At 40.8% G+C, this 9,521-nt stretch overlaps 1 long non-coding RNA gene across 1 annotated transcript; it reads left to right on the plus strand.

The window, feature by feature from the left end:
- The first annotated feature begins 994 nt into the window (after window positions 1–994).
- On the plus strand, window positions 995–8,203 carry LOC123726096 (uncharacterized). The gene is made up of 2 exons (XR_006758392.2): window positions 995–1,325; window positions 7,169–8,203. It is a non-coding gene; the product is annotated as an uncharacterized LOC123726096 (long non-coding RNA).
- The last annotated feature ends 1,318 nt before the right edge of the window (window positions 8,204–9,521 follow it).

Below are 9,521 nucleotides of genomic sequence, written 5' to 3' on the forward strand. Positions count from 1 at the left end.
TGTTGCTGCAGCTTTACTGCTGCTGCAGCTTTACCATTGTTGCCATTATTGTTCCTGCAACTTTACTGTTGTTGTTGCTGCAGCTTTACTGTTGTTGCTGTTGTTGTTGCTGCAGCTTTACTGTTGTTGTTTCTGCAACTTTACTGTTGTTGTTGCTGCAGCTTTACCGTTGTTGCCGTTGTTGTTGCTGCAGCGCTACTGTTGTTGCCGTTGTTGTTGCTGCAGCTTTACTGTTGTTGTTTCTGCAACTTTACTGTTGTTTTTGCTGCAGCTTTACTGTTGTTGTTGCTGCAGCTTTACTGTTGTTGTTGCTGCAGCTTTACCGTTGTTGCCGTTGTTGTTGCTGCAGCGCTACTGTTGTTGTTGTTGTTGTTGCTGCAGCTTTACTGTTGTTGTTGCTGCAGCTTTACCGTTGTTGCCGTTGTTGTTGCTGCAGCGCTACTGTTGTTGCTGTTGTTGTTGCTGCAGCTTTACTGTTGTTGTTTCTGCAGCTTTACCGTTGTTGCCGTTGTTGTTGCTGCAGCGCTACTGTTGTTGTTTCTGCAGCTTTACCATTGTTGCTGTTGTTATTGCTGTAGCTTTACTGTTGTTATTGCTGCAGCTTTACTGTTATTTATGTTGCTACAGCTTTACTGTTATTTATGTTGCTACAGCTTTACTGTTATTTATGTTGCTACAGCTTTACTGCTGTTGTTGATGGTGATGATTATTTAATTTACACTTTTTTTATTCAGGATAGCACACTGACATCACAGAATCTATTTTTCAAATAAGACAATGATGATGATATTTACATCTAAATATGACTGAAATATGACTATGCATATTCCAACCTTGAAAGGGTTTTAAGGGCATCAGGTTAATCAGTAATAAGGAGGCACTTTAGCCACTCTGTGGCAGCAGGGTTGAAGAGACTCCTGACCTGCCCCCCCCCCCCCCCCCCCACACACACACACTCTCTCTCTCTCTCTCCTTTCATGTGGTTTACGTGACAGGCCATTACAGTCACCCTGTCTCTGGAGACACACACACATGCTCAGTATTCCAGCCAATGTTCAAGGATTCTTCAAAGCATCAGGAGCCCGAGAAAACCACAGAGGTAGGACTGAGGTGCCCAAGCATCGACCGGTTGAAGAACAGAGAACCAGCAGCCAGCAGTCTCAGACAGACAGAAAGAGAGAGACAGACAGACTACTACTGTTCGGAGCCACTGCACGCAACACAATCAACCATCTCCTCAACACAGCACACCCTGCACACACTTTAACATGTATTCCCTTTACATATGATGTAAAGTTGACATCCAGTTCCCACAGTGATATACAGTAAGTGCTTATTAAAACACATTACACACATACATAATTGAGACATTTTCTATTATATAATTCACATTCATAGATGTGTAGTTAAATACTTTTTTTTTCACCAGATATTTTAACAGGCATAACTTTTTGGGGGGCTGGCTATCCTATGTTACAGAAAAATCTCCTACCCCCTTCTTTTCTCACGTGTGAATGCAAAAGCCAGCGAGCACTAATGAAAGCACTGTAATGTTATTTTATATGAGATTCTCTCCTATATGATCCAAAGAGTAATCATGCACCTGGGATGGTACGGTGCCATTAAATGCACAGTGGGATTCTCCTTCTTTTCTCTTTACTTACAGATACAGGCTATACTGTCCACAATTATGGAATTCCTCACAAATTCCAAACCAGGACCCTCCATTCAATAACTGAGAGCAAAATGTTGAATATAAACATTGAGACCGTTATATCTCCTTTATAATGAGTCTAGCACCATGTCAATGTGTCTACAACAGGAAACTACTGATAGTGACTTCTGAGGAGCATGTTTACAACAGCAGTTTTGTTTTCATAAGGTTAGCCATTAGCTCTGTTGAAGGTCACTGAATAAGTATCCTCTCAGGGTTTCGTTCATTTACTCTCGCAGCTCCTCTGAACCTTTTTACTGATTCATGGAAACATCAATGTTCATCGCAGCACCGAGAGAGTGCCTGTGATGCAGGAACATTTGTTTGTCTCAAGTTGTAATGTTCATTCACCCATCACTGTGGAACCAAATCCTTTACAAATAGTTACAGTACTGAGAAGTTGAAAGCAGAGAGCTAAGCCATCAACTGTAAAAGTGTTACTGTTTTTGACAGGTCTAAAGTGCATTGATCTACAGTATATCTGTCAATACTAATCAAACTCAAAAGTACAACATAAAATACTAATATAATTCAATAGACATAGCAGAGTTTCAAGGTTGTAAATTCTTGCTTTTGTGTCTTTCCTGGACATGATTTGTGTACTCTGTTTATAGGTTCAGGGGGTGAAGGCAATTCCACAAAGTCAACTGGAGGCATACAGTATATTAAAATTGCATGAACATTTGAATTGAAGTGTTTTGATAACACAGAGCAAGAAATCACAGTATTGAATTCAAACATATGGTATAGCAACTAATTCTAGGTCTTGAATGGAAGATTAATCGTGCAATATTGTATATTGATAAACGTATTCAGTGGTTTAAAGAAGGACACTGGCAATGCTTTGGTACCTGTGCACTTATGGTTGTATCTTTCAGAAAAATACTGTGGATGAAAGTTCATGGTGGCAAGAGCTTAAAAAGTATGTCCTCTTCTTTAAGAAGTTCTCTTTGCCTTTCATAGAGGTGATTACCTTGATATTTAAACCCAATACACTTCCTGGACTGTTACATAACAGTTTTGAAGATAAGTCAAGAAGTAGGCTAGCACCTCCATTAGAACTGTAGATAGCGTTTTTTCTCCAAGTTATTATTCCTGGTTAAAATGATTCACTTTAGACATGTTCGTAGAGACTTTAACTAGGGGTCAATGCCGGCTTGAGCTTTCTCCAAACACAGGTGACCTTGAGGCCTTTTGAATAGACAGCACTGTGATGTTCTGAAGAGCATAGCCATCTAAAAAGCGGAGACAGTACAGGTGCATCTAAGCTGGGACCGAGAGACTGAAAAACAACTTCTAGCTCCAGTTCATCAGACTGTTAAACAGTCACCGCTACACTCTCAGAAAAAAAGGTGTTATCTAGAACCTAAAAGGGTTCTTCGGCTGTCCCCGTAGGAGAACGCTCTGAAAAACCCTTTTGGTTCCAGGTAGAACCTTTTTAGGTTCCATGTATAACAGAGGGTTTTAAATGGAACCCACAAGGGTTCTACCTGGAACCAAAAAGGGTTCTCCTACGCAGACATCCGATGAACCCTTTTGGAACCCTTTTTTCTAAGAGCGTAGCCGGCCTCCGCCCTGTAAACTGCCCTGAACTTTAGTCACTGTTAATAGCCGACTACCACCCATTACTCAACCCTGCACCTCAGAAGTGTGCTCTTCATGGATGAATTCTGGTTTCAACTGTACCGGGCAGATGGCAGACAGAGTGTATGGAGTCGTGTGGGTGAGCGGTTTGCTAAAGTCAACGTTGTGAACATGGTGGTGGTGGGATTATTGTATGGACAGGCATAAACTATGGACAATGAACACAATTGGATTTTATGGATGGCAAGTTGAATGCACAGAGATACCGTGACAAGATTCTGAGGCCCATTGTTGTGCCATTCATCCGCCGCCATCACCTCATGTTTCAGTTTGATAATGCACGGCCCCATGTCACAAGGATCTGTTCACAATTCCTTGAATCTTGAAATGTCCCAGTTCTTCCATGGCCTGCATACTCACCTGACATGTCAACCATTGAGCATGTTTGGGATGCTCTGGATCAACTTCTACGACAGCGTGTTCCAGTTCCCGCCAATATTCAGCAACTTTGCACAGCCATTGAAGAGGAGTGGGACAACATTCCACAGGCCACAATCAACAGCCTGATCAACTCTATGCAAAGGAGATGTGTCACGCTCCATGAGGCAAATGGTGGTCACATCAGATACTGACTCGTGTTCTGATCCACGCCCCTACCTGTTTTTAAAGGTATCTGTGACCAACCAACTAACACTCTCAAACACGTAGATCCCCTGAACGAATCTCACTTTCCAGCCCACACTCTCAAACTCATAGATCCCCTGAACGCAGCTCACTCTCCAAATACCAATCACCTGAATTCTGATCACCTGTTCAACACACCTGTATGTCATTTACACACACTATTTAGTTCAGTTCTTTGCGCCCCATCATTGTGAGGTATTGTTTGTTTTGATACACATTTCTATTCGGAGCACTGGTTTTTCCTGTATTAGTCCTCCTTTGTATCATAGTTTTGGCCATCCTCACTAACGACGCCATTTTGTCTATTCTCTGCCTGTACTTTTGCCTCGGATTTCCTGTCATCAACCTCTTGCCTGATCTCCCGGACTACGTTACTAGCCTTTTCCCTGCCTGTACTGTTGCCCTTTTGGACCCCGTTTATGACCTTCTGCCTGCCCCTGGACCCAGCTACCTGCCTCCTGAGGTGGTCCTTTACAAATAAACACCTGCTGCGTCCTGCGCTTGAAACCAGCTCTCTGTCTCCCATCGTATTCATTACATTAAGAGCGTTGACGGGCAAAGCTCAACTTCTCCGCTGTAAACAGCCCTGGCTACCACAAGCGGAACCGTGCACATGCGCAGATACTGTGTGTGACTGAGTAAAAGCAACGTCTTGCATCTCACCCATCTCAATATCTGTGGTGCTGCTCGTGGTAACTTCATTTAGCTGAATCTACCTTTAAAATACATTTCATGTTAATTCAATTGAGTTTTATTTTGCTATTTGTGCACTACTGTCTGCAATTTTTGCCTCAATATATTTGATGATGTGTAGCCTAACGTGTGAAATAATGTGTCAAATCTTGATTTAGTGCATTATTATAGGTTAAGCATTAGAATAAGTCACCCCAATATTTGTAGCCATATTGGTGACAATATCTCACAAAGAGCTGATCCGTTATCAGTATTGTGGAATAATTCCAATCTTAAAGTAAGATTTGAAAGGGAGAACGCTGATCCACGATCAGCGCTGCCTTTCTATTGATCACATAATAATCTACACAGAATCTTAAAAGCCATTGATCACTTGCACCATGTACTTTATTGTAATCGCAACTGCAATCCAGGTAATTTGGTTGTGCTGTTAGATGAAGCAGAGTGATAACACATTAAGTTGTTGTATAAATAAACAAAATCGTATTCCCATTTGAACTTTGTTGTGATTTCAAATGGTTGAAAGCTCAGTGATAACACATTGGGAATCAACAAACTGGCTGTCTTTTTGAGTGGGTGAAAATAGGTTAGAATCTCATTGATCAAAGTACAGTATCTACCAAATATTACAGAATCCTTCACGTTGAAATGACATGGTGTTCCCAGTGGGATGTTACATCTTCAGCCGTTGTAGGAAAGATGCAGCATTAAAACACTGATAAGCTTAAATTCAATGACTATTGGGAAACTGGGTCCAGAACAGTCCTACCACCTTTCATCCTGACCTCCCTCCCAGGGGCCGCAGCAATGCGCACAGGAATGTGAGTTTCTGTCCACCCTTCTCTCTGTTTTGTCTCTCATAACCAGCTGGAGTCCCTGACTGAGCCTGGATCCCCCCTTTTTTTGCTGCACTTCCAGTTAGTGGGGGAAAAAAACAGGGAGTAATTTAATTTCTAGCTCGATTGGTTTTGTGATGCTCTGCTCACATTTGTCTGTGTCTGTACAGATGTAGGATCTTAGTTTGACTACTATTTTGTCCATGAGAATTTTCCTGAACAGCAGGAAATGCAAACTGTATTCAAGATTTAAAAAGGCTTATAAAGTTTGTAATTTCCACTTTAAAATGTCAGACTTGATTTGCCCTAACAAAGGATGTATCAACCACTACAAAACATTATTGTTCACATTTCCTGTCGCTGCAGGATTATTCTCCTGCTGTAGCAAACTGACTCAAATGAAGATCCTACATCTGTATGTAATGAGTTAACAGCATGCCATACGCTGGCTGGGTGTTGTAGGATGTTGTTTGACTTGCTCTATTGAATTCATATCAGTTTTTCATGATTCAATTGCATAGTTCAATGAATTGAGGAAAGGTAACTAAAAGGGCCAAATTCAATTTACGATTTTATTGTAATTTTTATTTCCTGATTAAGGAAATCTTGTGCACTTCTGTGGACTCTACTTTGTATGCTTGGCTGATAAGCTCATTATTGGTCTGTGACGATGGAAACAACCTATCACTTTACAATCACTAAAGAATAATGGCCTGATCAAACGGATGTCCTTGTTTTCATTTTCAATATGATGTCTATTCAACAGTCCCTTTAGTCCCATAGTCCCTTTGTATCATACACCAATTAGGCATCATTTTAAGAGTCTTTGTGCTAGCTTTTATCTCTTAATTATCCCATGTTCAAATAACTCAATTAGTCATATCTATCCTCGAATAGCACAGTAAATCCTGATGCATTGCATTCTCAATTTAGATGGGCAAATTTGTCTCCCTCAGATACTTACCTTAATTTGTGCCTAATACTTTACCAAAAGCCTACTGTTTGCCTCTCGGAAGACATCAGGTGATTGAACAGAGTCAATATTTCCAAAGGTTACTCCACATTCCTCAGCTCACTCAGTCCTGGGATGTGGACTAGGATTCTGTCAAAATGTAAAGGATTTATTGCCAGTAACAAATGCTCTGCCTAACAACTGAGTAGAATGCCATTTCAAACTAATTAGATGGAAAGACAAGGCCAGCTTGTCAAAGGCTTATATTAACTGTTGCAACAAACAAACTCGCAGGCCAGGGCATGGGAACAAAGAATATATTTTCCCAGTAAATACTATTAGATTTTTCTTTAGTGTAGATTAAGTTGCCAAACTACATTTTCTATATCAACCAATTTGAAAAATACTAATTTAGTCTCAGTTTTTCATAACCTGTTAATAATGTAACAGTGCACTGTTCTATGACTACAACATTATTAGAAAACATTCACCATTGCAAATATTCAGCTTATATGTTCTCAATTAGGAGAATGTTTGCCGAATGTATTGATTTGTGGGACATCGTGGACTGAGGTTCCTATGTGAGAAAACATTAGTTACTAATGTGTCATGTGTGTCAACTATCCTGCTTTGATGCTTTAAACATGCTTCTAACCCTGCTGGTGTCCCCCATGACTGATATGTATTCTCCATTCCTCAAACAAGGCAGTTCACACCGAGGACATGTTGCAGTTCACACCGAGGACATGTTGCAGTTCACACCGAGGACAACTGGGACTCCTTCATCTGAGCAGAACCTTGGAAGAAGAAACACTGCAGTGACCGCCATGGAGACCTCTACACCTTTCTTAGCTGCCTACAATACCTACAAGGGTGTCTGCAGGTTGTTATAAATACCTGCCCAAATTATTCTCCAGTCCATAGAGAAAGTCTTCAACACAATCCCAAGCTGCTTAAGACTCTGAGTATACAGGACCCGTCTCCAAAATCTAATGGGGCTACTGGAATCCATATAAAGCACGCCACATATAATACAACCGGAAGGCTGCTGAATCTGAAATGCTTTAAAACATGGCCAAGAATAGACTGTAACTCCTCTGCCCACATTTTGGAAGATACTGGATGGACATCTAGAACATGCAGTAAGGTGTCGGGGAATCAGATTAGACCAACATTTATTGGACAATGATTATGAAAGATAACAGATAGATTGAATGGATATGCAGACCTTATTATATGATTATCACAAGACATGCTTCCACATTGTTTTCTGCATGTGGAGTTCTGAATGCATACAACATTATTTGTATTTCTTTCATTCAGCTAGTGTTTCTAACTTGCATGATTCAGTAGGTAAGACTTAATTTAGAACACAAGTTTCCCTACTCCACAGACAAACAAGCCGTTTCAAAGGCAAAATGCTAGCCCTGAGTCTCAGTGGAACTGAGCCGGTACCGAGAGACTGCACATCTCACCTCAACCGTACAGACTGTATTCACTCTGTCTGCTCAGATGAAGTAAATAACCTCTAAACTGTCTGGCTGGGTAGAAAATGAATTGTATTCTTGGTTCAGCATTATTTCTTGTTATAGTCAGTATCGAAATATAATTACAGTGGAACACCCACACAGTCTGACATTTTATTGTTACCTAACCCACCATTACGATGTGCCCTTTGCCGCCTTGGAAAAAACAACAGCAAAACACCACCTTTTGAAATAAAGGCAGTAAATAATTGAAGTCACTATATCTGCACATTTCCACTAAATCTCTAGCAGCACCTAGAGGTCATTGAGGCATTACATCACCTGCGTCACGCTGCCTTGGACCAGACATGTGAAATACATGTGGTGTGTGATAACAATCAAGATTTGTCTGGGACTATGTGAGGTCAAGCACCCTTTATAATTGGCCTCTAACAAACTGGTGTAGAGAGAGCGTATCCATGTAAAGGGCGCAACCAGGAAATGGTACAGTCATATTCTTTAGGCTACAGTGGAGGCTCCTCAAAGGGAAGGACCATCCTCCTCAGTGAATTTCTAAAACATTTAAAGTTATCCTTTTTAGATACAACTACACTAAATATATTCCGGAGGACCTCCTCCAACCTATCAGAGATCTTGCAGCATGAACTGACATGTTGTCCATCCAATCAATGGATCAGAGAATGAATCTAGTCCTGAAAGTATAAGCTACAGCTAACTAGCACTGCAGTACATAAAATGTGGTGAGTAGTAGACTCAAAGAGAGAGAAAGACAATAGTTGAACAGTTTTGAACCCATTTAATTTCTGAGAGAGAGAGAGAGATATGTGGTTGTATTTTTTTAAACTTTCACTTAGCTAGCAAATGCAGCTAGCTAGTTTAGCCTACTCAAACACCTGGCTCAAACAGAGAGTGATGCAATGTCAGCTAACTGGCTATGGCTATCCAACACCGGAACTCTTCCAAGTCAATGTAAGCTTTTGGTATTATTACTTTATTGCCACAGGGGCCCGCCAGTGTAAATGCTAAACTGCTGCATGATTGTAGCAGGTTTACTAACACTTTAGTTCTAGAATTTCTAGTTGACTATGTAGGCCGTCGGTCATGATATGAAGGTTTGGCTTAGAAAGTTTGTTTTGCCTGGTCACAGACAGCTTATGTGTTGTGTCCATAAGTCCATAAGCAAACGGAAAAGGTGAGAAGAGGAGAGCCCATAGATAGTTGCGATAAGGAATTATATATCAAATCAAATTTTATTTGTCACATGCGCCGAATACAACAGGTGTAGGTAGACCTGACAGTGAAATGCTTACTTACAAGCCCTTAACCAACAATGCAGTTTTAAGAAAATACCTAAAAAAAGTAAGAGATAAGAATAACAAATAATTAATGTGCAGCAGTAAATAACAATAGCGGGGCTATATACAGGGGGTACCGGTACGGAGTCAATGTGCAGGGGCACCGGTGTCGAGGTAATTGAGGTAATATGTACATGCAGGTAGAGTTATTAAAGTGACTATGCATAGATAATAACAGAGCTAACTAAAAAGCAGCCTTCGCAAATGGAGGATGGC

Source organism: Salmo salar, chromosome 13, assembly GCF_965601325.2.
Source record: "Salmo salar chromosome 13, fSalSal1, whole genome shotgun sequence".
NCBI lineage: Eukaryota > Metazoa > Chordata > Actinopteri > Salmoniformes > Salmonidae > Salmo > Salmo salar.